Consider the following 27040-nt stretch of genomic DNA (forward strand, 5'->3'; position numbering starts at 1 on the left):
AATAGGTGCTCGCTAACAGCGCTGATTCCGCGTACGTTCAGCCCTTTGTCAAACCACCGCCGGATGGAAGACCTTCATTGCCACGCCGCGTTGGCGGTATTTGACCATACTTCACCACGCTGGCCAGTGCGGAAGAAAAGACGTAGACGCGCAGAAGTACGGGTTTTCAGTTGCATGTATTTGGTATAGCCCTGTGAGCCATTCGGCTCTTGAATCGGGTGCAACCGCAACAAACAAAAACATGAACAAGAAAAACATCTTAAAGTGACTATGCGCAAACAGAAAAATCCAGGAAAAAACTGCAAAGTCTTCCAGAAAAAAACACCGTACACCAACGGTACAACACAGCGATGGAAGCAGTACTGACTCAAAATAGTCTGATGATATTGTACGGTATTGATCACGCACATCGCATTGTTCAATCCACTGTTGGATGAGGGCCTCCCCCACGTCGCGTCGGCCATGGGAGTTGTGCGACCATACTTCACCCTGCTGGTCAGTGCAGGCGGGTGGACAGTTGAAGGGGCAGAAGCGGTTCGCATCTCACTCGCCACTGACGGTGGCCGCGGTCGGGAATCAAACTCGGGTGGCCGGGTTCACCTCTGCGCCACCCCCACCACCCCCCGCACTAAAAGCATCAACAGTAGTCTACGAAGCATCACGGAATGTTTTTTTTCTTCCAGGCACTGCACTGAAGTTTATAAAAGTCAAAGTCGAGGCTGCTTCTTATCATACGGTAGCATATCTGTCAACCCTTTATCAGTGCCTACCTTATTACACACAAATTCAAACCTTATTGGTCACCCGGTGCCCTTATAAATCTCAACGTTCATCCTTCAAAGTCCCATCACCACAAGGGAGGAACACAAATAGACAAAACAAAAGTTGTTGCCTGCATTGAAACGGCTTATACGCCGCATGGATAGCCCTCGGCAAGGTAAGGTAAAAGTTAAACGGTAAATACAATCGCTCTACCCTACCTTTTACCCTTTAGCAGGTAAGGTAAAAGGTAAAAAGCAACGAGCCTACCTTTACCCTACCTTTTACCCTTACACCATACAAATTACCCGATTACAGGGAAATTACTGGGGTACAACACATGAAAAAGGTGTATAACGATAGATGCTATAAGGTAGAGCGCTTTATCCAGATAGAATACTCTCGAATCGGGCGTTGAGGCTGTCGACGACACCATCCTCCATAACCTGCTCGTCCGAGTCGTCTTGGTCAATGGCGATCTCATCAACAACCTGATCAAGTTCATCATTGCCATCGTCCTCGGACGAGCGACAGGCAATTAGATTCTGCGCCGCTCCGGCCCAGTTAGACGGAACCTTCAGGCAGCCGACGCCGACGTCTCGACCTCGCTGCCTGGGGCGAGCACGTTGTGCTTCTTGAGGTGGGCTTTCCACCCCGACGCGTTCGTGTGGGTGGAAAACCACTTGCGGCAATGCACGCACTGCCGCTTCCCTTGCTGTGCATGGGGATCACCGTCCACCCAATCGTGTGTGTGTGCTCCCACGGGAACGCATGCCACTGCCTCTTTCGATTGCCGTTCGCAGCGACCCCAAAAATGCCGTTGCTGGCATCCTCGACCTCGTCCTCTAGTGCCTCGACCTCAAGAACGTGGACCGTCTCCATCTGGTCCGACATCAATTATCGCAATTTAAAATGGAGGCCACGGGCTGCACCACGGAGCTTTTAGCGGTAAACAAGGTATTGTATTTACCGAGTAATTATTCGCGCTACCTTTACCCTACCGGGTAATTCTTCTGAGCTACCTTTACCCGACCCTCTACCTTACCCCTTGGCATGTCGAAACCTTTACCCTTTACCTTTACCCTTTTACCCGGTAAAAAAAGGTAATTTACCTTACCTTGCCGAGGCCATGCGGCATGGACCTGAAAACTCAGTTTCCATGTACAAGAATGCGGGTAAACCGCACTACTGGTGGACAGGCATGCGGTAGCTGTGTGTGTGACCAGATCTGTGCCACTTTATTGAACTAATTCTCTGGTGATGCCGCTCCTGCGGTGCACAAATAACAACAAAAACATGTTAGTCGAAACAATTGCCTTCGAGTATACAACAGGCGACGTTTCGGGCAATGGCCCTTCTTAATAGCACACGATATACTTTTCCTTTACAAGGCCGTAACGTGATTGATGAATGCACGTGTCGCATACCTGCAAAGCCAGCCGTTTGAATACGGGCAAAAACAAAAGTTTGTTTCTCTATTTGTTTGTGTATCTCCCTTGTGAAGGGACTTTGTAGGATGAACGTTGAGATGGAAAAGGGGCACGTGGTGACCAATACGGTCTGAATTTGTCTGTGATAAGGTAGGGGACTCATAATGTGGTTGACAGGTGTGATGTCGGGTTTGTTTTTGTGGTATAATTGTGATTCTTATATGGAGTTTCGTCTTTCCGATGAGCTATAAAGCTCCCCCCTCCCCCCACTATGTCCGGTAGTTCGAGCAGTAAAGGAATTGTAAGAACGTTCTTCCTCTTGCCCAACCCCATTGGGGGTTTGGCGTTTTTTTGTTGCTTTTCCCGCCAAGATGAAGATGCCGGTGCCCCGGGGGGCAACTCCCATCGCCACTTGCACGACAGCGCCACAGGCACCGCCCCACTACGAGCAGATTTGGACAAGGGCGGTCCCGGAAATAGTGGCGTCTAAATCTGTCGAGGGGCTTTTATTTTATTTTTAAGCCACCAAAGGGTTGACGAAATATTGCGTCTTTGCTGCGGCTTTGCATTGCGCTCAAAAAGATCACTTGCAACGAGTTATAGTAATTGTAACAACGTTTTTATTAAAAGTGGGACCTTTTTACCAGCATCAAATTATGACAAAAAATAAGAATAGGTTTTACCCTTTCTGGCAATAAAACAGGTGTTAAGATGTTCAAATACCAAATCAAGTTCGCATTCACCTAACATACCTGTGGTGAACATGTAACCAAACATGCTCTGATAATTCTAGATGGCAGTCTTTGGAACTGACTGGCCTACACCAAAGACAGCAACCTTCCTCAGGGCCTCGTCTCACCATTGCCAGACCAGAGAACACCAAATACGAACAGTACAAGGACTATGAGACTATCAGCATTCATAGCTCGGGGTGAGCTGCTACAAAATGGGACCTTTTAAAAGACAATGCATCAGATATTATGAGAGCATGTTCGTCTGCATGTTCACCACAACACGTACTCAGCCCCACCAAAACGAAGCACTACCAATTGGTAATGGGGTAGTTGTGGAGAGAGTGGAGAGTTTCCCATACCTGGGCAGTCTGCTCATGACCGGCTCTGGTTTAATAGCAGAGGTCTCACTCAGAATCAGTCGAGTGGCATTATCTTTTCATCGGTTGCGTAACGCTGCTGTGTGGAAGCTACCTGGCCTGTCGCTCCGCACGAAGTTTCAGGTCTTCTCGGCCACGGTCATTCCCTCCCTTCTCTACGCTTGCGAAACGTGGACCCCCCCCTAATGGAACATCTTCGCCGGTTAAAAACATTTCGGCTAGCCTGCCTACAATCCATCCTGGGTTTAACCTGGGCAAAGTCCCATCGGTGAGATCCTCCGGCAGGCAAGGCTGCGTTGGATGGGTCATGTAGCCCGCATGCCCAGCCACCGCATGCCGAAACAGCTTTTGTTCGGCCGGATCGAGGGGGCTAAGCGGGCGCGGCACGGGCTGGAGAAGAGATGGAGTGATGTGATATAGGAGGATGTGGAACTGAGTGGATTTGCCGATGACTGGTACCAGCGGTGTCAAGATCGGCCTCTGTGGAGGAGGCTGGTGAAGGACGCTACTGGGCAGTTGGAGGCAGTCGCCCTCCAACAACGGAGGGCGGAGGAGCGACGCTCACAACAACGAGCGGAGTTGCCCAGGTGTCTAAAGCACAGCAAGTTGGCAAAGTAGGGGGCACAGATGGTGCATCGGCCAGTCATCTCGGTCATCTCAGTCAGTCGACCCGTGGCACCTGGGTCTGCCCCGTGACCTCCTGCCAGCGGGCGTTCGACACTTCACGTGGCCTCAAGGTGCACCTAGCCCGGCACAAGCGTCGTGGTGATGTCACCGCCACTTTGTGGCGAATGGCAGTTGTTGTATATGTGTGTATACATGTGTGTGGTATATGTGTGTGTGGTATATATATGTGTGTGTGGAGTCTCGTATGGCCGTCCCCACCCCCACACCACGCGGTCCCAGCTCCCCCACCCGCCCTCCTCCTCCCCTCTCTGCTGCGTGTTGTGGGCTCACAGCGAGGAGACGCAGCCGAGACAAGGGGGGGACAAGACAGAGAGACGGAGACAGCGAGAGACGGAGACAAGAGGGAGGACAAGACAGCGAGAGAGAGAGACGGAGACAAAGGGACCCCCAGCACCAGCGCAGCTCGTTGACGACCATTCAGGGTAAGCGGGTCGCTGCTGCTGCTGCGCTGTCTCCCTCTCCCTGTGTGCTGCGAGCTTCAGACGGGGGTTTGACAGCTTACATGACATAGCGTGCAGTGCACACACCGCACACATCACACACACACCACCACACACACACACCACACACACCACCATCACACACACCCCACCACACACCACCACACACACACACCACACACACCACCATCACACACCACCACACACACCACCACACACCACCACACACACACACCACCACACACACACCACACACACACACACCACCACACACACACCACACACACACCACACACACACACACCACACACACACCACCACACACACACCACACACCACCATCACACACACCCCACCACACACCACCACACACACACACCACACACACCACCATCACACACCACCACACACACCACCACACACCACCACACACACACACCACCACACACACACCACACACACACCACACACACACACACCACCACACACACACCACACACCACCATCACACACCACCACACACACCACCACACACCACCACACACACACACCACCACACACACACCACACACACACCACACACACACACACCACCACACACACACCACACACCACCATCACACACACACACCACCATCACACACCACCACACACACCACCACACACCACCACACACACACACCACCACACACACACCACACACACACCACACACACACACACCACCACACACACACACCACACACCACCATCACACACCACCATCACACACCAGCCACGTGGAGGGTCCCGGGCACAGGATCGAGGTGGCGGGGGGGGGGCTCTCTCCACGAGGGAATCTTGCTGGATACAATGGGGGGGGGAGGGTAGCGGCAGAATGCGAGAGGAGTGAGAACGTGTTAGTTTGTAGCCGATGAGATTCGGGGCGTTGTTAGCGTCGCAGTCGTTGCTGTGAGTCCTGGTGGACAGAGTTGGACCAAAATTGGGGGGGGGGGGGGCTTGTCCGTAACATGAACGATCCAGCCGAGAGGATAGGGGGGGGGGCACGTTGGGACGGCGTTTGGCAAGCAAGAGACGTTCTCACCGACTCGGATTTGCTTTTTGCTCACGGCCAATCGACGGCACTTTTTAGGGAGGGAAGCCTCTTGAAGTCTAACACCACGTGGCGCTTGCGAATTGATTCTAGACGTTGAAGGTTGTCACCGCATGAATGTCATTGCCCGTCCGTGCAACCGACTCTGTGTGTGTTGTTGCTGTTATCTTGTAGTGTACGTCTGGTAAAACGTTGCCCACTTGGAGAGTGTATCCGAAGTGAGCCCCAGGTACAATGCTCTCACATTGACACGTGTTGTGAGTTTGGGACACGGTGCATTTGACACATTCACAAATTGTACTCCAACAACACTCCATCTCGATGAAGTCGAGCCTTCATTGTATTGTGTGCCCAAAGTGGCACAAATTGCACACTTTCAGAAATTGAAAGATTATCATTTAGCACAATTAAGACATTGAACATCTTAAACAAACTGATACATGAATGGTCCAATTTTAAAGAAGATGTGATATTTGCATGCACTTCCTGGGCGGAATTAATCGTCATGTAATTGTATATTCAAATGTGTAAATCTCGTTGGTCCTTTATAATGACTGTGGTGATACTCTGTGATAGTTATTATACAGCAATTGTACTCGCAGCACACACTTTAAGATGCTTTGAAATACTGCACCGTTTCTGGTAGAACATCGTGTACGTGAATATACGCCGTGGTCGCGTGTGGTGGGGTAAAGTGTGGGTACCCCCACCTCTTCCAAGACAATCTGTCCAGCTTGGAGGAAGAGTAGGCCAAATGACTCCTGCAGTGGCTGTGTATTTGAGTTTTGGGCACCCACCCAATGGAGGCTGTTACTCCGTTCCTCGGATCCTTTACCCCAGGTGTGCCCACCACTGCGCCACCGATCCACCGCATTGGTACATTGGTACATGAATTGCTGCATCATAATTATAGCCAAAGTGTCTCAACTCAAGAGATTGTGGGGTGGAACTCCATCTCAGTTGGCGGTTGAGAGGAGTTCCGTCCCACAATCTTTTGACGTTGCAAAAAATATCCACAATTTTCAGACGTGGAAATTCCACATTTCTGTGGCGGCGACTCAGTCGTTATATCCATCGGGACATTCATTCATCGGCTTTATTTCAACCAGGTGAGACCCCATTTAAAGGGAGACCCGAGTTACAGGGAGAGACATGAGGGCTTCCAAGGGAATGAACATCTAATGTAAAATGTCATCAAACAAACTTTTAAGATAAAAAAGTGAACGTTTTTCTTGATATAAATATGCCTACCAACAATTGACACGAAGCAACATACAAAGTGCGTGCACAGTGGAGCGGGAACAGCGATGGAAGGTATTTGCACACACCTCTTCCAAATTCCAGTTTAACACCAGAATGCCCGATTGATTGAGGACAGGCTTTTAATTGTAGACGTCGGTCATCGTCGTCGTCGTCATCATCAGCCATGATCAATCTACAGCTGGACAGAGGCCTTTCTTAAATGGCTGCCATTCCGCAATGCAAGACGAACCAGTGTCCTCGGTGCACGATCTCCGCAGTGGACTTGCCCTCTGGGCCCTTTCCCTCCTTTAGCTGCCACTCAGTACTTAGTCTTGTCCATCCGCCACCTTGTCCTTCTTACGACGTGTCCTACCCAAGCCCACTCGCTTTTCTTCATCGTAAAAATACTGTCGTTAGTCAACGTCAGCTGGTTAACGACACCATTGTCTTCCAGGTTAATGGATTACAGGACTGTTGAATTCCCACAAAGTGGTGTCAAATTTATTTGAGGATTTAGTAATCGCTTGACTTTGTCAACGCATCAGGTTTATGTTTTAACACCAGTACAGTATTTGATCTTGGAGTGTTAAAGTGTGTCCGCGATTGTATACATTTGAAAACAAATGTAAATGTTTAAAATGTATTATTCACGGGTTAACAACATTTTAATATCCATCCGTGTTTGATGGAGGTAGTGCTGCTCGTTGCTAATTTGTGCTGGTATTGAACAAAGCTATCATATCTACGATGAAATAGGATCCTGCCTCGGTGTGAAATTCAGACTCGGAGTGTGGGATTCATGCTGCGCTGTGGGATTTCAAACGATGTGTGCGGTCGCGACTCGCGCCTGACGTTGTTAGCGAGGAGATCTCTTCGTGTTAGGAACAGAGTTGAGCCAGAGCTGAGCCAAACTCCACCACGTTTCGGGACCGCGACATGGCCCGGCCGTAGCACATTTGGCCGCCGGTTTGCGGAAGGCTTGTGATTCTTACAGAGGCAGGCTGCCCTGGTTAATGCTGCGGGTGTATCGGGCGTGAGCACATGCCGGCTTCCTAGCAGTGGACGCGTTCAAGATCCCGCGCGATGTCATTCTGAAAGAACAAGGCCACTGTGTGCCTGCAGCGTGGTCCAAATTAGTCGCCTTGCGCCCACACAGAGACGGCTGCCACCGGGGGTCATCTGCAAATGTTTGAGATGAGACGCGATGGAGAGGGCCCTTTGAGATGCTGAGGCATTTAAGCAGGTGCCATATCAATGCACATACAGGGTGCTTCAAAAAAAATGTTAACACTTAGATGGGACTATCGTTTTTAATGGAAAAAGAACGGATAATACACTGTAACATGATAACAAATGTAATGGTAATAGCTTCAAAAAGTCAGTCTCCATCATTGTCAACGCGTGTCTGGAATCTTCTCCAGGTGGTCTCCAGAGCCCCGAGGCACATTTCTCACGGTATTGTTGCAAATTCTCGTGTACTATTATTATTCGTTTTTCAAAGACTCAAAATTAGAAACCAACTTTCGTAAAAACCCCCATTATTTTCTTCCGCTCGACTCACATCGTCAAACGAATGTTTTCCAGGTGAGTTTCGTTTTCCGTAGCAATTGACACATTCCTTGCACTCGTACAACTATTTGGGGCCACCGCGTATACGACGGGTAGCTGACACTGCCCACAGCGTGGCCAGTTGTAGGCCACATCTTGCTGACAATGCCCAATAACATCGAAAACTGCGCCAGTGCTATTGGGAAGCATTAGTTTGGAACATCCACAGCACCTTTAACATAAACGTAGTTTTGTTTCGGCGATTTTTACACGATCCTTTTTTTTATTGCTTAACACCGAAAGAGTGCGCGGGAGATTTGTAACGTGATTATATTGAAAGCTCTACATCTGGTGTCGGCTGAGTGTGTGTGCAGACGTGAACAAGCGTAAGCTCATAAAACCCTCACTCCAGCGAGCTGCTCTTGATGCAAGTGTCGTACAAGAACAGGATGGGGAAAGAGATCAACCATGCTATTTTTTAAGCATAAAACAGGACTGGCTGGTTCTTGAAAGCATTAGTAGCCCATGTTCTGTTTAAACAACTGGGAAGATTTATCCATTTCAAGACGTTGGTGCTTTCAGATTGTCACCCTTCTGACTCGAAAGTATGGATCAAGTACTCTACTATTCCCTTATACTAACGTCAAACATTACTCAAATATTTTTAATTGTGAATTTGTTTCCTTACTAATGCTTGAATCATGCCTGCCAATTTCTTATGCTTTTCCCCTTGTTACGCTAATGATAATTTTAAAAAATCGCAATGATAATGGCGAAATACTATGTATGTGAATGACTGACTGGTCTATCGTCGAACAGAAATTCTTATGTTTCACTTCTTGTGCTGGGAGTCTTTTTCAGGAGCAAGCTTCCAGCACAAGCGAAATGTCAGACCCCTTTCTGATTAACACGTAGAAGGTTTTCGCGACCAATTTACATAATTAAGTTTTTTTTTGGTGTTATATCGCGTAAATATAAATGTGTCGTTAAACCCGCCACCACCCAATGCAGCCAAAAAGTAAAGTTTGTTACTTTAAACAAAACGTGGCAATTATTTACTACTTCAGCACACCGGTGTGCTAGAGAGTAAACCCACAACATTTACAGTTTGAGTACCGTGACGTTTCTCTGGTGATTACAACCAGGTTCATCAGGCGATCGCCAGGATTGTGAAGAAGTCACAATTCACGTGACAGACCTTACCATTTGGCTGCGTCGGATGGAGGTGGATTTACTACACATTTACGTTTACGCGATCTGACCCAAACAGCCTTTATTTTAGACTCTTTTCTGTTGAACTTATTTTCCCAGGAAACCCACACCAAGTCTGAAGGCTCTTCTTCAGGAGGGTCCTACTTTAGGATGTTTGTCCCAACACCAATTACTTTTGGTCAGACCCCGCTTGCTTGCCCATCGCCACATATAACCTTGTTGTAACAGCTCTCTCGCTGGTTCAGCAGTTCCACTGCTGGATGATATTTTTTCCGCCTGAGGACGACCGCTTGTGTTGCGATCGAAACGTCGTGATTTATTTTATTTTATACCTACGTGACTTTACCGAAAGAACCAAAGTTATGAGAGGAAATCGGAGAACCTGGATAAAACCCACGCAGAACAGGTGGGAGAACATAGAGACTGCACGCAGAAAGGCACCCGAGTCAGGAATCAAACATACTTCCTTCAGGTCGTGGGGCACAAGTGTCACCACTTGGTGACCGTGGCGATGTGCTAAAACGCTGGGGTTGTGTCGTCGCGTTTCAGTGTCGCTTCGTGGTCACAGATAACACGATTTGCAGGAAGCTATTCGGGGCTACTATGTTAAAAATAAACACGAGTCTTTGTGCATTATAAATTGTACGTGCCGATGTGTTTCTGTTGAGCATACCTCACAGGTCTTTACTTTGGCGATCTATGGATATGTGAGGGGTGGATCGCCAACAAACCCTTACATAATAAAAAAATATATATTTTTTTGGGCATCAATGCGCAGCTGTCAATGGAATTTTTGTGGGAGGCAAATTAACTGGGTGGTCATTGTGGGAACTCCCAATACTTAAAAATGATTGATTCATGACTCTCCAACCCAATATTAAAAAAATATATATTCGTATGCGGCTTTGGAATTCCTCTGAAATGAATACAGCATAAAATATGAAATAACTACGGCAAATGTTTTTTGTATGTGCTGTGTATGTGAGCTTTTGAACAGGAATAGGGTTCACATTCCCCCCCCCCATCAACTCTTAAGTCAAAACGTGAACGAGGAAACTGGGAGACGGTACATTTAGCCAGCCAAATGCCTCGTTGGCCGCGCTTTGAACCGGCTGAGAGCGAGTCTGACTGCATATTTTAACAAGCGAAGCAGAATTATTTTAATGTGACCTTTAATGTTGACCTTCTCAAATCTGACCAACTAAATGCAATCTGCGTTGGTCATCAGAGCGAAAATCCGCTCCGAATTTTGGAGAGATGAGAGTTCATGGAACGGATGTGCATTGGCTTGATGGTGCAGCAGTTGGAGGATTGGGCTGGCACTTGCTGAGATCCTGGCCTTTGAGTCTGGGGTTCGGCCATCCGTGGCGAAACCGGATTTTCAAGTGTGGTAACTTTTTAGGTTCAGGCCGGTCATCGGTATAAGGTTTGGTGTGTCACTTGATTACATTTCACCTGTCGGAATAAATAAAAAGTATGTTTTGCAGTCATAGAACGAACATTTCTCTCTGGGGCAGGGCATGTGGGAAAGTACCCCCGCCCTGGTGTGCAGATATTTTTAAGGGATCTTTAAATTAGTTCTTTGATATCTCATTCAGCAGGGGGAGCAATGCACTTCTCTTCCAAGAGTTTTCAGCTGGCGCTGATAGGGCAATTTAAATCAAATTGGGAAAGAGACGGTGAACTTCGATGTGACCACTGGACTTCAAGGCCGTTGTTTAGCCATGTGCAGCTATTGAGATAGCACACACGCTACGCTCTCAACTGTAAAATGTGACTCGCGTTACGAAACGCCAAACTACAACCGTCGAGGAAATCTACTGCGGGAACTCCGAGGAAGGGACGTGGAACTCACAACTCGCCGCTGTGCACGCAAGCGCCCGTGAGCAGACCACCCCATCTCGTCAGATCTCGGCACATTTTGGAAGCTCAGCAGGCTGGGGCTGGATAGCACTCGAAAGGGCGACTGCCACGCAAGCCGGGCTGTCGCAGGCGGGTGTGTCATTGTCCATGTTGCTTGAGTAGGCGGTCCAAGACGAGCCTGTGTGCGTTTTACACAAAGTACGGCATGATTTCGTTAGCTGTAAAGTTGGGACCGGGATTCATAGCAGAGTCGGAGCTCGCAGAATTCGGTCCGCTGGTGGAATTTATGATAAGAATTACTTTTCCAGGAAAGCCACGCCGAGTCCAATGAATATTTTTCAGTGGGGACCCCGCTGCATTGGGTTTTTATTTTTAGGTGTTTTTCAGCCGATGTATACGAGTTGTTTATACATGTGGAAGGAAACGGGAGCACCTGGAGAAAGCCCGTACAGATGGAAACGGATGGGGATTAGTCCACAATCCTCGACGCCCACGGGAAGGGAGTTTCACAGCAACATCTGTGTGTGATTCACCAACCCTCGCTGCTGCCTCTGCAGCGCTGGATCGCAGGCGGACGCGTGCAGCAGCAGCAGCGTAGCCAACGCCGCCGTCCCTAGGGGGCCCAGGGAGGGGTGCGATGTGAAGTAGTGACGTCACGTGACATGCAAGGCATGATGGGAGATCCGAGATGATGGTCACAATCGCACTTTCTGCTCTCCATAAATCAAGTTTTGTGTGCAGTCTTATTCTTACCGTATGTTTCCAGCCGACAGGCGCCTTATTGTCCGACGAGTTTAATCATCATTCGGGGAAACGGTTAGAAATGGTTCCGTGAGCAGAGTGCCAAATGCCAAGTCTGCGCTGACGTTTGCACACCACGCTGGGTCACCTTATCTGAGGTTGAGTTGACCACGGAGACGTGCAGAACGATAAATTCAGGGGCCAATTCGTGCAGGAGTCAATTGTTTACGATTTACGCAAACTATTGCGATAATGGAGCGAACAAAACCCGCTCAAACCAGACGGAACAAACGACAAAGCAATACAAACGGGATGGCACAGACGAGACATTAAAGGATTGATTGTGGAATTAAGTGGCAGAAAACCCAGAATCGTAACCAATTTATCGTTGGGTGGTAGCGAGGTGATGGGTGGTGGGTGAATCATCGCTTGCCAAATTTAAAGCTGCTGCCTCTCTATGGTCAATTGGACGTCACATATTCCAAAACATTCGTCGATTCAACTGTCACTTATGAACAGCCCCTGTCCTGCCGTGTTCCGGGGCGGCTGACTTATCGTCGGAATGTTTTTGGCCCTGACGCCAGCAGTCTGCTCTTCCGATTTTCCATATGGGCGTTGCTGCTGCTAGTGGTGTCGGCGCCGGTGATGGTGGTTGTTTTGGTGGAGAGGAGACAGAGGTGACCCCTAAAGCCAAGTAGGGCGTACAGCGGCCCTCTTTGACATTACCCCGCAAGACGGCGCGATCGTCGACCGGCGCTTCCGCCTCTCACTATAACTAGGTTTTCCCAGGATGTACTCTTTTTGAGGCAGCTGCTATCCTGCGAAGTCTTCCCAGGACATTTAAAACTCCTGTTTTTTTGTCACTTGTGTATTTTTTTTTATAATACACCACTCAAGACAATGCATTCACATTTAGTTCTCCCCTATTCAGGCGTCGTGAGAAAACATTCTTCCCCATGAAATGTCCTTGTTATTTGTATCTCGGTGGAGGCGACGCCTGTTTCCCTGGAGCAGCCAGCAGAAACGGTTCATTTCAATCCCAAGCGAAGTTTGATTAATTTCCTGGCACCTGGGGCTGACGAACGGCAGCATCAGCCTTGGCTCATTTCTTGGCGATTACTCACGGACTAGGACAACAACCCTCGGTGTTCTATTCAAGCGACCAAATTTGGTAGCTGGACACGAAACAGAGCGGCGGTGGGGGGCGGCGCGTACGTGGATGTGCATGTGTTGAGGGCTCGGCCTACCAGGCCGACCGTCTCGTCTCGTTCGACTCTCATGCAGGCCACAGCCCTTCTATTCCTGTGTCTTCCTCGCACTGTCCTGCAGGCCACAGCCCTTCTATTCCTGTGTCTTCCTCGCACTGCTACGCTTTGGAATTCCCGCCCCACCCCATCTAAATTCCCAAGTTCTGTAAAGTAACCTATGCTCGATTCAGGAAACGCATGAACTCTTCATCTGCTACACCTTCAACCTTGTTGTATGCTACCTGGTTTGTGTCGGGGATGTGGGGATGTGGGGGGGGGGGTGCCCGTTTCTAAATTATCGGCCGCACGCCTTTTGGGGGGTGGTGACGTGGACCAGCAGCCTTTCGATTTCCCTGGCTCGCACTGTGGGTGAAAGTAACCGTGAAAATACTCTGCGCCGTCCGCTTCGCTTGACAGGGGTCCCGCGACGTCATTCGCAAGAGCAGCAGGCCGTTGCGTTCCAGCCTCGCGGTCCCAATTTTTCCAACGTTCGAAATACCGCACCGCAGAATTAAAGCAGTGGAAACACACGCAGCAGTCATCGCTCCCCTCCTGCCAAGACTTGGCAAGAACCTCCTGAAAAACAGTCATCAGACTCAGTGAGACTTTCCTGGGTAAAACGAGCGTAACGGTATTATTAATTGTACATCTAAGTACTCGCACGCGCAGGTGGTCGCACGCGCACGTGGTCGCACGCCGGCGGGGTCGCACGCCGGCGGGGTCGCAAACTCCACCGTCGCTTCACTCGCGAGTGCGGCCGCCCTTTGCTTCCACGCGCGCCTCGCGAGCGGCGCGTGGCCAGGCCTGCGCTCGCGGGATTAAAACGCAAACCGTGCCAGCGGCAATTTCGCTCTCGCTTGTCGGCAGGGGCACCGGCTGCGTCGTTTCACCGGCGCCGCGTTAGCGTGCCCGGCTGTCGTGAGCGAAGCAACGGCGAGATCCGGCACTAGAACGACGCGGTAAAATTTGCGAGTTGCCAGGCGATGGTGCCGCGTGCCCGCGATCCGGCGCTTTCGAAGGCAAAGTTCGTGACGCACGGCACGCAAACGGGCCACTCTTGCGAGTGACCTCGCGAGATCTTAAAACGCCCACTTTGAGTGGAGCGGACGTCGCGTGGTGTTGTCGTGGTTATCGCACGCCGCGGCGTTAATGAGGAGGACCGCTGGATTCGAACCACGAACCTCCTCAATAAGCGGCGAACGCGCCACCGCTGGGCTGCTTCACCGCCCCTCCCCTGCCCTTAAATGACTCGCTCGGACCATCGCGAAACTCGCAAATATTCTGGGCTGCGAGGTGGACCAGGATATGACAGCAGAGCGAGTGGGATTTTGAGCCCACGTGTACGGACTTTTTGAGTGTTATTTCCTCGTCTGCCTGTGTTTCCTCGTGTCGGTTTCCCCTCCATACTCAAACACCCACACAGGGAATTGGTAAAAAAACTAAACTTTCCTGGGTAATAAAGTACTGTAAATAAGTGACTTCATGTTAATTTTCATAACTTCCTGTCCAAAGGTTGCTCTGACCGTATGTGGGAAGGCTTGGTTGCTGTGGAACAATGCAAATCAAAATAATGCAATGCTGCGTTAGTCAGATCAGACCGAAACTATAAATTATCCAGATAATTGGGTAGCTTGTCACGTCTTATACTCCGATTGAGACACCCTGAGCCGACACTGCTGAGATGCTGATGCTGTCCTTGAATCCGCAGTTGAGCCACCCACCGTTAAAGTGCAGTGAGTTGATGGTCGCAGCCCAATTAAAATGTATTGCAATAAAAAACGAAATCCATACCGGCCCGCTTTTCCGAACTGAATCGGGTCACGGGGGCAGTGATTCCACCAAGGCCTTCTATCCTGCCCTGTCCTCCCCCAGCGGCATCAACTGTGGCAAATTATTGCTAATTATTGAAATAAAAAAGCGAAAAGGTGATTCAAATGTACGATGCCATGCAGCTTCACCAACCCGCACTTGCTAGTATGGTGAAATATGTAAAAAAAAAACTGAAAGGCGTGGGAAGGCCTTCATCCGGCAGTGGATTGACAGAGGGCTACAAATGATATTTTTTTATGGTCACTTGACATGATGAGTAATGGTATGCGTCAGAGAGGCCCATCTACCAAGGAGATGGAGCGATGAAATCGGCTCGTGCAGGTGCCCGGTGGAATATTAAATCCCATGATCATGAAAGATGACAGCGGCCTTGGGGACACTTTCGTCTAGCAGTGGATTGACCATGGCTGATGATGAATTTGACAACATTCAAGCTCTGAGAATTAAAAATTGCAGGATCGCTGCAATGCCATAAAATTGTCCCCTTCGTCAACAAACATCAACGGTGCGTTGGGAAAGTGCGGTGGCCCGAGTGTGGAGACGAGGTCACTTTAAGCCATCTCAGATGCAGTTCTGTGACACCCGCTTCTGTGAACCATTCTCCAACACGGAGTCATGCTCTTTTCTGCGAGAGTTCCAACCCGACATTTCCTCTCACGATTGAACACTTTGAGTTGATTGATGGTTGCCCACCAAAAGGTATCTGAAAGTCCCTCGGTGAGGAAGAGGTTTGCCCAGTCCTGATGTACGTGGTCATTTTGCATCGTCATCATCATCATCTACATCATCGTCATTATCAACATGATCGTCATCATCATCTACATAATCGTCATTATCATCATCAACATGTTCATCATCGTCATCACCAACATGATCATCATCGTCATTATCTAGATCAGAGGTGGGGAACGTCCGGCCCGCGGGCCTTATAAGGCCCGTGAAATCATTTGGTCTGGCCTTGCCAAGGCAACCGCAGGCCTGGAAAAGCAATTGCGAGTAGCAACATCATCAATACCAGCTAACATCACATGCCTCACCAAAGAGAAGCAGTTCCAGCCATCACATTAGTGAGTTAATTCAATGTTTGACCAAATATAACAGGCACATTTTTAAGTTGATAATTTTGTGTGGCCCGCGAATGATGTTATAAATGGCCCTTGGCAGAAAAAAGATCCCCCACCCCTGATCTAGATCATCATCATCAACATGATCATCATCTACATCATCATCATCATCATCTACATCATCAACATGATCATCATCTACATCACCAACATGATCATCATCATCGACATCATCAACATGATCATCATCTACATCACCAACATGATCATCATCATCAACATGATCATCATCTACATCATCAACATGTTCTTGGTTCTTTCGGTAAAGTCACGTAGAAGGGAAGTAATAAAATAATAAAAATAAAACATTTTATTACTTCCCTTCTACGTGACTTTACCGAAAGAACCAAGAAGATGAATCCCTGCAGTCACGAAAGCTTTAAATCGAAATCATCAACATGATCATCATCTACATCACCAACATGATCATCATCTACATCATCAACATCATCATCAACATGATCATCATCATTGCTTTGGGGTCACACTAAGGATGTTGGGCTGCTGTCGGGCCCACCTCTGGAATGTTTGTCCAGTATTGATGTGCTGCACCTGCCTGCAATGCAAAACACGAGCGAGCTAGATTTAGATTTTGTAACGTCACGGTGCCCGGTGTCTGTGCCAGTGGGCCATCGTCTGGTGTGATATACCCTCCTGCTGACCCCGCTAACATGAATATGGTAGGTGTGGTGAGTCCTGTTACATTGGACCTCGGAGCCCAGGATTGGCGGGTCACGCAGAGGCCCAGTCTCCCCATGTGGCTCCCACGTGAGATGTCATATTATTATAATAATGATCACGATCCAATTTGTAACGCGCTCGAAGCCAAGCAAGAGAGGTCCGAGGCCTTTAAGTGTTTCAGTAAAGTCGGCGTAGGTTGAATGCTGCTGGCAAATGTGTGCAGTTGGAATGATAGGAAGCAAGAGAGGAAGTGGGTTTCCTCCGATCGGTTTTATTCCTAGCGCTCTGTCGGCGTCATAGTGGCTTGAGAGCGAGAGCCACGTCCGTTCATCCTCATCGTTGCAAATGAGCTGATGGGACGGGACAGACAATGATGATGGCGATAATCGGTGTCACGACGTGAAGCACATAATCTTTTGGGAGATCTCAGAGCAGAGGGGCCCTGTGGGTCCCAACAACGCCGGCGCAATAGACACTCGCACGACTTCCAAAAAAAAAAAACTTCAAATGGCCATTCCAGCTTGAGACGCTAGGGGGCACACATTCGCACCCACTTGGCTATGAGATTGGTGCATTATATCTTGACTTAAAGCTTTCGTGATTGCAGGAATTCATATTATTTGGGTCTTTCGGTAAAGTCACGTAGATAGGTTCCGTAGATAGGTTCCTATATACGTGACTTTACCTAAAGACCCAAAGAATATGGTGCATTATAGTCAAACCGTGTGTTTTATTTGTCTCGTGACAATCGAACGAATGTTTTAAATTTTTCAGAGTTGGAATTTAGCCAGCTGAAGTGACCCCCCCCCCACACTTCAGTGTGACTGCAATATCTGTGCGTGCAGTCATTGGTGGATGGAGTTAGACCACTTAACTTCCTACAATCTGAGAAAACACAGTTTTAGAAAGAGCTCAGATGTCAGCGTTGCCGGCTCAACGTTCCGACCTCCGAGCCACCCAACCGTCTAGAGTGGACCACTTTAAAAATCAATACAATGTTGTTCAAGCCCCTCTCTTCAAGATTTTCCACATTCGTGCCTGTAACGTCTTCCGAAGGGTCTACGGGATATGGGAAGAGTAGTGCCCCGTGTACATTTTTACGCTGATATTGTGTCTTGCCGATATGACACACGTTTTTCAAATTCAAAGAAGCTCTTATAAAAACGGGACTTTTTGTGTGTTACGTATGAACACCAGATCCTCCCAAGGTGCTGTGCGGTCCCAATGGAATGCTTCACAGTGTTCTTCCGTAACGCTCGCCAAGCAAGTGAGATCACAAGGACACAAACTCGCCAAGCTTTTGTCATAGGTGCCGGCTGCAAGAGCAACAGATTCCCCTGAACGGTGATATCATCGGCATGGCACGGAAAGACTCGCCGATGGGAGACAGATGCTTGGGATCGAAATATTAGAGCCTGGCTACATTCCTCTTACTTAGCTCAGTGGACTTTACCTCGTAAGATATAAACAAAAAAGTTTTATTTGTAGATAAAATAAAAGTTGATAGTTGGTTTTTTACCCTTTTTTCTGGCAACAAAACTGACACCTTTTTTTACAAGGAGTCATGTTTGCATTGACCACAATACCTGCGGTTGGAATGCAAACAAAAAACACAACTCTGATAATGTATGCACTGTCCTTGAAATTGATTGGTCCACACCCAAGACAGCTTTTCTTAGAGCCTAGTCTCACATGGTGTTGGACCAGATGACGCCAAAAAGGTGTCAGTTTTGTTTCCAGATAAAAGGGTAAAAAACCAACTATCATATTTTGCTACTGGCAAAGGAGCTTCCAATGGGGGGAAAAAAAGTGACTTATTTACCTTTCCTATACTTTGCACTCCTATCGTGGTTTTGTGATGTTTTTGTTGTAATGGTCTGACCTGCCCCGACTGGACATCTGTGAAAAAGAGCTTTATAGCTCATCGGATTCCTCCGGTTTAAATAACGAGTCTGATTCTGACTTAAGTGGTCGGAGGCGGTGATTTCATTGGCAAGGCTCGGGATGACTTGCCGATGGGAGACAGATGTTTGGTGTCGAAATATTCGTGCCGGGCTGCTTTCCGATTACTTAGCTCAGTGTGCTTTTGCTGGTATGCAATATAAAAATGTTGTTTAGTTTTACATGTAGATTTTTTAAAAAGTGATTTGTTTACCTTTCTTACACTTGCACTTCGATCATGTTGTTGTCTTGTTTGTTGTTGTAATGTTCAGACCACGTGCCCCTTACTGTACATCTGTGAAAAAGAACTTCATAGCTCATCGGATTCCTCCAGTATAAATAACGATTCTGATTTGACTGAAGTAGTCGGCTCTTACCGATTATCGGTTCAGGTAGTCTCGATTCTGTCCTACATGTGTGACGCTGGACGGGAGGTGCTAGAGCGGGGGTTTGGTGATGTCAACGGCATCAGCCACGATGGGCGTGGCTTGCAGGGGGTTTCCGGCATTCGGAAGGCAGGATGTCGGGGCATCCGCCATATTTAAAGAGGACCTCTGGAATTGACGCGGGGAAAAAAGAGTGGTTTGTTTAAAACATTCGGTAAATCGATTCGATCGATTAGTCGTTCCAGCTGTACTCGCCAATTAAAGACATATGTTCCTTGTTAATCTATAGTCCATATGTAGGCCACCCTCCCTTCCTCCCCCCTTCCCTCCCCCTCCATCTCTCCCTTCCTCCCTCCCTAATTCTCTTTATCCTCCAGGATTTAGCTGAGCTTCAGGGTTGTCTTAAAGGTGTGTCTGGTATGTCGCGTGCGTACTTAGCACACCAGAGTTGTTTCTGGGTCTGTCAGTTAATTATTTCCTGCTATAAGTCCATCGGACAAGAGTTTAGGTTATTTCCAAATGCACCTCCCTGCTAAACTATTTCAGTGCCGCTTTTAAGTTGTCAGCTTGAAAAATAATTGCATTAAAAAGTATAGCGCCCAATTATACCACTGGGTGGATGTATTAAACTTGCTCCATTATTTTCAACTGCCGTGCCAGGATATGGAACCGAACCGGTGACCTCTGGGTTGAGAGGCACGGCGTGCCGACCGTTTGCCACACGGCCACGTCCCTTGGAGAAACATAGGGCCTGCAAAAAAAATCGCCTCGCGCACCAGTCTCTCCCTAAGCATGTATCTCCTTACGGAGATGGCCGACTTGGATAAGCGGGTGGCAAATTTTGACCGTACATGCGGTATGTGTCCATGTTACTGCGTGGCACGTGTGCCGCCGATTAAAATAGCCTCGTCATTGATTTTTTTCGCGTTCGGCCCGGTGGTGACCTGGCCATATTTGTGTCATCAAGAGCCCTCCACCGCCCCCCACCCCGCCGCCCCGATGCAGCCAAACCGATTAAATTGTCACGCGTGCAAGCGTTTAACAACGCGCCGATCGCTGTGATTTCGCCCAAGCGGTGAGTTCAATAAACAAATTCTCATATCGGAATTTTCCTGTTTGGTGTTGAGGATTGGTGGAGGGTGTTAATGGCACGATACTCGGCCACATCCTTACATAGTGGCCTCACGCACAACTCAATTACGATTCATAATATCGACCGTGACAACTTGCGGTTTAATCTTAAAAGAGCATTCGTACCACTCGTTAAGCCCCTACCCGAAAATATCAGATCGGTTATGGCTACAAATGTTTCTTTAAAATAAAGCAAATAAAAAAGATGGACCGTTTAGATGGTAATGGCATGAAGCTTATTGTGCTGCCTTAATTTGTCTCTGCCGATCACAAGACCTCGAACTCTAAATCTGTCTCTTGTCAGAAGGTCGCGTAGCTGGGCGACCCGGCATTAAATACTTGCCCCCTGCCTTTGGCAGAGAAGCCGCTTAGCGTGCAGCTGGTGGCTATTAAATGCAGATATTTATATTTCAGCATTGGGCCTTGCGATCGTTCGCAATTAAAAATAAATGTTGCATGCGCACTAACGTGCGCAAACGCACCGCGAGAAGAACGTCGCGAAACCGACGGCGCGAGTTGCGTTCTCGTCAACAACAGAACGAGGAGCGAAATTATCCCAGTGTTCAAATTTTAGTTGGGCGTAGTGAAACGTGGTTGACTTGGGCATTTCATTGTTCACTAGGAGACATGTCCATCCGTTGGTCAACCCACTGCTGAACGAAGCCCTTCCCTGGCTGTGTTGGTTTCGGGGGCTTGTTTGACCCTACTTCACCACGGCGGTCTGTGCGGGCGGGTGAAGGAGGGGCCGGTTTTGATATTACCACCGACGTTAGCCCACGACCGGCTATTGAACTCCGTTGGCCGGGTTCGTAGCGCGCCAAACACCCCCTCCGCCCGCACAGTGGGCGACGGTAAATATGTCGATAACCACACCGCCACGCAAGGGGCGAGCGCCGTGAGAGTGGTTTTTACTTTCTTCTTTCTCCCCGGTCGACGGACAAGGGACAAACAAAACATTCCATCGGCATCGGCCAGTAACGTGTGATGGAGGATGTTTGCACATCCGATTCCCCTGTGGAGTCGGCCGTGTCCGCCCCTCCGCGCCCGTCATTAGCTCTGTTGAAGTTGGGCTCTCGAAATTGGTTTTGTCCGTGCCAGGTTGCGGTGAACGGTCTCCGGTCTCCGTTCACCGCTTTCTCTTCACGTCCAGTGAGGGCACGCGCCTGGAGGCGAAGCTGTTGAGAAGCAATCGTCGCATCCGCGAAGACGCCGTCCATTCGCAAAATAATTTCACTACGATTAGGCGGGAGTTTACAGTTCGTGGTTTAAAGTGACGGTAAAATATCACTTGATTTTTTTTCCTTCCACTTGCAAAAAGCGAGTCCACTTATGCGATTTTCAACAGCGCTTAAGAGGTTTCCATACACATTCGCAGCCCAAGTTGTTGGCAAGCACACGGGATATAATGATGTGCGGTTTCCTGCACCATTTGCAGACACGTGGGTGCTTACGGGGGAGTAGTATTCACACTTCCAAGTGAGAGTGTGGCTTTTATCATCTGAGCATGCACTGCAGTGTAATTACGGATCGTTAATGATGGATGAGACTTGTACTGGCATCGTTCGCTGTACGTTCCTGCTTGTCTTTGCTGTCTTTGCGCAGTTAAGTCCTCATCGCATTGAGAGACGGACGAACGGCCGTGTCACGTTGACGGTTAACAAAAGTCAGTGGGCCTCAGGCAGGACACGCGACGGTTCGGGAGGGATTCGTCGGTTCGTTTTGAGACGAATTTCCGAGTAGCGGGCAACAGTGACGCGCCCGAGGACGTTGACCGCGGAGATGGAGCGACGAGATCGGCTCGCGTGCACGCGCTGGGTGGATTGTCACACCCGCGGGATCGCGAGAGATGGCGACGGCTCGGGGGAAGCCCCTCATCCAGCAGTGGAGAGATCGTGGCTGACGACGGCGATGAATTTGACTCGCTCATCGGACAAGAAAAGTAAAATCTGCGGGAGGAGTCTGGGCAGACGCTTGAGTTCAAGGCCGTGGTGCGAGACTTGATGATGAGCTCACATTGGCATGTCAGTAACTGTCAATTCGGATCCATAACCACTCAAAATCCTGACGAGTATGTTTCCTCAAGGGAGCTCAGCCGAGCAAAGTCAGCCGTTGGAAATTGCGTGAGCGATCGTTTTTTGTTGTTTCGAAACCAGACGCTTAAAGACGACGAAATCCTCACAATCAAAATGAGACAAAAGGCAACGGACATCATTCACACGCACGTAAGAGTGTGCTTTTTAGGTGATTACAGTATTCTTGAAATATCTTTTTGAACGGAAATCCCATTTTTTTAAAAACAAAACTGGAAACGGAAATGTTTAATTTTCCATGTTGTGCTCGCAGTGTTTCCTCGCCGTGACCTTGCAAGCCAAGACAACCGCGATTTAGGGATTGGTTGCTAGAGACCACAATTCACTTCTTCAGTAAATGCTGATCATTTTTTCACAAAAGGCAATGTGCCAGACGTGTTGTTTGAAGCTTATTGTAGAGAGGCCCTGGCCTTTTTGTCAAGAGAGCCGTGGGTCATTCACCTGACGTCTGGACTATTGAGGAGGCCGTCGCTTTAAGGGCTTCACGCGTGTCTTCGTTGACGTCAAATGCAACCGGGTAAACAGATCGCTTTTACTGGACGGCATTGTCAAGGACACACCTGCTTACGCTTCCACGCTTGCGCAACCAAGCTCTCCGAGGTGTTTTAGGGTCGTGCCGCGCGTCGTTCGGCGCGATGTCCGTCGTTCCGCTCCACGTGCCGGGAGCTTCTTGACTAACTGAATAGAGCCGCCCACGTTCTTCCGTCGATGACATATAGCGGCCGCGTTCCTGGCTGCTGCTGCTGCTGCTGGAGTCCTGACGTAGGCCGGCCGATGTTTATTCGCGAGGAAATCTGGAGTACTCGGAGAAAGCTCGTCACTCGTGCGCGTGACCACACATGCCCGTTTCAGAGCAGCGCTATCGCCCTTCGGGGTTGCCGAAGTAGCTCGCAGCACGCGGGGCGAAACGTCGGACATCTCGCCGAGACGACGCGCGTCACCGGAAGGGGGGAGGGGGGGGGCCGTGCCGTAGCTCGGCTGCAAAAAATGAAAAAACCGAAGCCCCCGTGTCGGCACGGGAATGGCCGCTTGTTTTGTTGACAGGTGACCATGGCCACAGAGCGTGCGCGCCGCCACACTCCCCAACCACAACTTCCAACCGGCGTCGGTGACTCACTTCCGAGGGCCGCGCCCAACGCAGGACAGCACATCCCTTGAGTGTCGTCCACACCCCCCCACCACCCCCCATGATTCAAACTTTCGTTTTGGCTTTGTGTGGATTTTTTTTCACTTGGTTGTTCTAATTATGTGTTAAAGGAACTTGTGTCAACGTGTTCACCACTGCAAACTTAACTTGGAAAAACATACAAAGATTTCCCCCACTCCTCCCCCCTGGATCGCCTTTTACAGACTGTTGGGGCAAGCGCTGTCCGCGAGCACCTATCAGGGCCGGAACACGTGTACACAAATGGGCCGCGTGTCAGAGCAGTAATGGGTAACCACCTCATTTTTGTGAAGTGGCAAGGGCAATCTTTCGCTGTTGCTGGCCACACATCACAACACGGGAACCGCGAGAGTGGTGCCACCTCACGTGGCACCGACATTATAAATGTCTGGTGTCCAGAGCTCACCGACTAACGGACAACAATAATGTCGTGCCAGGGGCTGTTAGCGAGCACCTATTAAGGACGGCATAACACAACAGCGTGGGGGCGGGTGATGTGGCCAGAACCACGCGTGGCCGACTTTATCCCCCTAGTTCTGCTGCTTGCGCACCACCACGGTGGCGTAGCTCTCGAGTGTACAGGCGGTGCAACTGCACCAGGGCCCACTGGCCAGAGGGGAGACCAGAAGCGCTGGCCGACAGAGGGGGGAGGGGGTGCATTTCATTCCTTGCACCAGGGCCCAGGACACTGCACAGACAGAGAGTCACCCAAGCGAACTCTCCCGCCGGCGTGAGCCGTGGTTCGAAGCGCAGCCTGCCAGCACTGCGCCGCGCGCTTGGGAAGTAACAAAATGAAGTTTGTGACCGACGCGATTTTCTAAGAAAAGTATTTTTTTGTGGTTTGTGGGCGAGAGGGGAGTGCGGGCGTGGGAGCTGCCTTTTCCGGGTTCGTACGTGCGTACAGTGTGTTGGAACTTCTTTCGCACCATACGTAGCCAACTGTGCTAATCGGAGGTGAGGGGAGCAGCAAACTAAACGCAAAGCGGCGATAAAGCGATGAGGTTCGTGGGCGTTAGGGGTGCGAGTGGGGTTTCGTAATGGGCTGCTGGCGATTGGTGCACCACAACATTGCTTTTTGCACCACTCCAGAACCTACGCGTCGACACGACGGCACGCATGAGTGTACCTTCGTGCGTGGTTTCCAGTGCCATCACGAATGAGAAACTGAAATATATATATACACTGTAATACAATATATACTTAGGCGACGTTTCGGGTGGTGGTCCATTTTTCATAGCACGATGGCCTTTTCTTCATCGTGTGAAGGGGCCCCCCTCCATAACGGTCCCCGCAACATCGGCAGTCCCTACCCCCCACGTCCACGCCGCCCTCTGCCCCTGCACCGCCTTGACCCCGACGTACGAACAAAAGGGGATTGGTGGCTGGAGACGAGGAGACGTGGCCCGAGATGCGCCAATACGTGGCTTGGAGGCTGGGCGCGCGCGTGTACGTCGCGTGTGTACGTCGCGTGTACGTCGCGTGTGTACGTCGCGTGTACGTCGCGTGTGTACGTCATGTGTACGTCGCGTGTGTACGTCGCGTGTGTACGTCATGTGTACGTCGCGTGTGTACGTCGCGTGTACGTCGCGTGTGTACGTCGTGTGTACGTCGCGTGTGTCCTCCTGATTTTCAGGCTTGCTTGCCGTGCCATCGCATTCGCAGCACCACGTCTGTTGACCACTCATTGATATGCTAATTTTTTTCTCTAACCCTCCTCCCTCTCTCTGCCTCCGCCCCCCCCTCTGTCTATTTAAGGCCACCACACAGAGACGATCACCCCTCTCTGTTACCTGTGTTGCTCTCGCTATGTATCTTGGTGATATCTGTCTGCTAATATGTCTGTCTATAGTTTTCTGGTTAGATTTTATGTCGCTATTTCATTATACCTGATGATGATTGCTTGTGTTGCAATCGAAACGTCGTATTCTATTATTTAATTTAATTTATTATTATTTTATCTTTAGACGTGACTTAACCGAAAGAAACAAATAATAATTCCTGCAGTCACGAAAGTTCTAAAATTAAGATCGCGTGTGTACGTCGTGTGTACGTCGCGTGTGTACGTCGTGTGTACGTCGCGTGTGTACGTCGCGTGTGTACGTCATGTGTACGTCATGTGTACGTCATGTGTACGTCATGTGTACGTCGCGTGTGTACGTCGTGTGTACGTCGCGTGTGTACGTCGCGTGTACGTCGTGTGTGTACGTCGTGTTTACGTCGCGTGTGTACGTCGTGTTTACGTCGCGTGTGTACGTCGTGTGTACGTCGTGTGTGTACGTCGCGTGTACGTCGTGTGTGTACGTCGCGTGTGTACGTCATGTGTACGTCATGTGTACGTCGCGTGTGTACGTCGTGTGTCCGTCGCGTGTGTACGTCGCGTGTACGTCGTGTGTGTACGTCGTGTGTACGTCGTGTGTGTACGTCGCGTGTACGTCGTGTGTGTACGTCGCGTGTGTACGTCATGTGTACGTCATGTGTACGTCGCGCGTGTACGGCGCATGTACGTCGAACTTGCCCCGCACCGTACGCAGCCAACCGCGCTCACCGGAGGTGCGGAATGAGGTGCCAGGGATGAGGGGAGGGCACCGTGGGGGGGGGGGGGATAAGACGTCGGAGGAGTGAGGGTGCGGAGAGAGCTGAGCACGAAGGAGAGAGCTGCGTGTGATGGAGGGAGCCGCCGCGTGTGACGACGAAGGTGGAGTAGACGGACTGGAGCCCTGACCCGTCTCCGTGTGCTGGCGAGGACAGTGTCCGCTACAGCAGCATGAAAAAGGGCCATCGCCCGAAACATCGTTGCCTACAGTATTTGTTCCACGTGATGCGGTGCTCTTGATGGATGCGTCAAGCACCTTTGTCGTTGGCGCGTTGTGCACCGCTGCCGAACGCAGCGTCGTCACCGCCACATTGTTCGTCACCATGAACAATGCTCGCCCACGATGTGTGCACCCCAGGCCAAATACCTTTTAAGATGTGGGCATTTCTTCGTAATGTGCGGGTCCATTGGGGATGTAGTGTTTTCTGCGTCGGTGGTCAAACGCTCGGCCTTTTGGTCGAGGATGTGTGTGGGCGGCTCGGGGCGTTGAGCCGCCACCCGTGTGAGAATCTGGATGTGTCGTCCTGGTCTCGCAGTGCGACGAGTCTCGCCATTGAGTGCACAAAGAATAGTTGGCGCGGTGCCAACACTCGCGCCTCACTGCAAGTAAGGGGCCTGGGTGTGAGTTGGTCACCTCGGGTGCCCTTTCTGCGTGGCGTTTGTGTGTTCTACCCCGGTTCTGCATTTGGTTTCCTCCAGGTTCTCTGCTTATCTCTCATCTCGTTGA

At 49.8% G+C, this 27040-nt stretch overlaps 1 protein-coding gene and 1 long non-coding RNA gene across 4 annotated transcripts in view; one reads left to right on the forward strand and one right to left on the reverse strand.

Moving 5' to 3' along the window:
• The first annotated feature begins 4253 nt into the window (after window positions 1–4253).
• The window catches only part of LOC144732909 (sodium-coupled neutral amino acid transporter 3-like), a 130782-nt gene continuing 107995 nt past the window's right edge, over window positions 4254–27040 (forward strand). The window contains exon 1 of the mRNA XM_078614573.1: window positions 4254–4409. The gene's annotated coding sequence lies outside the window, so the exon portion shown is untranslated. The remainder of the gene's footprint in view (window positions 4410–27040) is intronic.
• Window positions 5543–26979, reverse strand: LOC144732908 (uncharacterized). Of its 3 annotated transcripts, XR_013588262.1 has the most exons (5): window positions 26681–26979; window positions 16844–19243; window positions 11818–11997; window positions 11377–11562; window positions 5543–10976 (listed from the first exon to the last, which is right to left on the reverse strand). It is a non-coding gene; the product is annotated as an uncharacterized LOC144732908 (long non-coding RNA). The 3 variants fall into 3 exon arrangements; XR_013588260.1 differs by having other exon boundaries at window positions 11377–11997; XR_013588261.1 differs by having other exon boundaries at window positions 11377–11997; window positions 16844–16882; window positions 26681–26977.

The sequence above is a fragment of the Lampetra planeri genome, chromosome 44 (genome assembly GCF_965212315.1).
Source record: "Lampetra planeri chromosome 44, kcLamPlan1.2.h2, whole genome shotgun sequence".
Taxonomy (NCBI): Eukaryota; Metazoa; Chordata; class Hyperoartia; order Petromyzontiformes; family Petromyzontidae; genus Lampetra; species Lampetra planeri.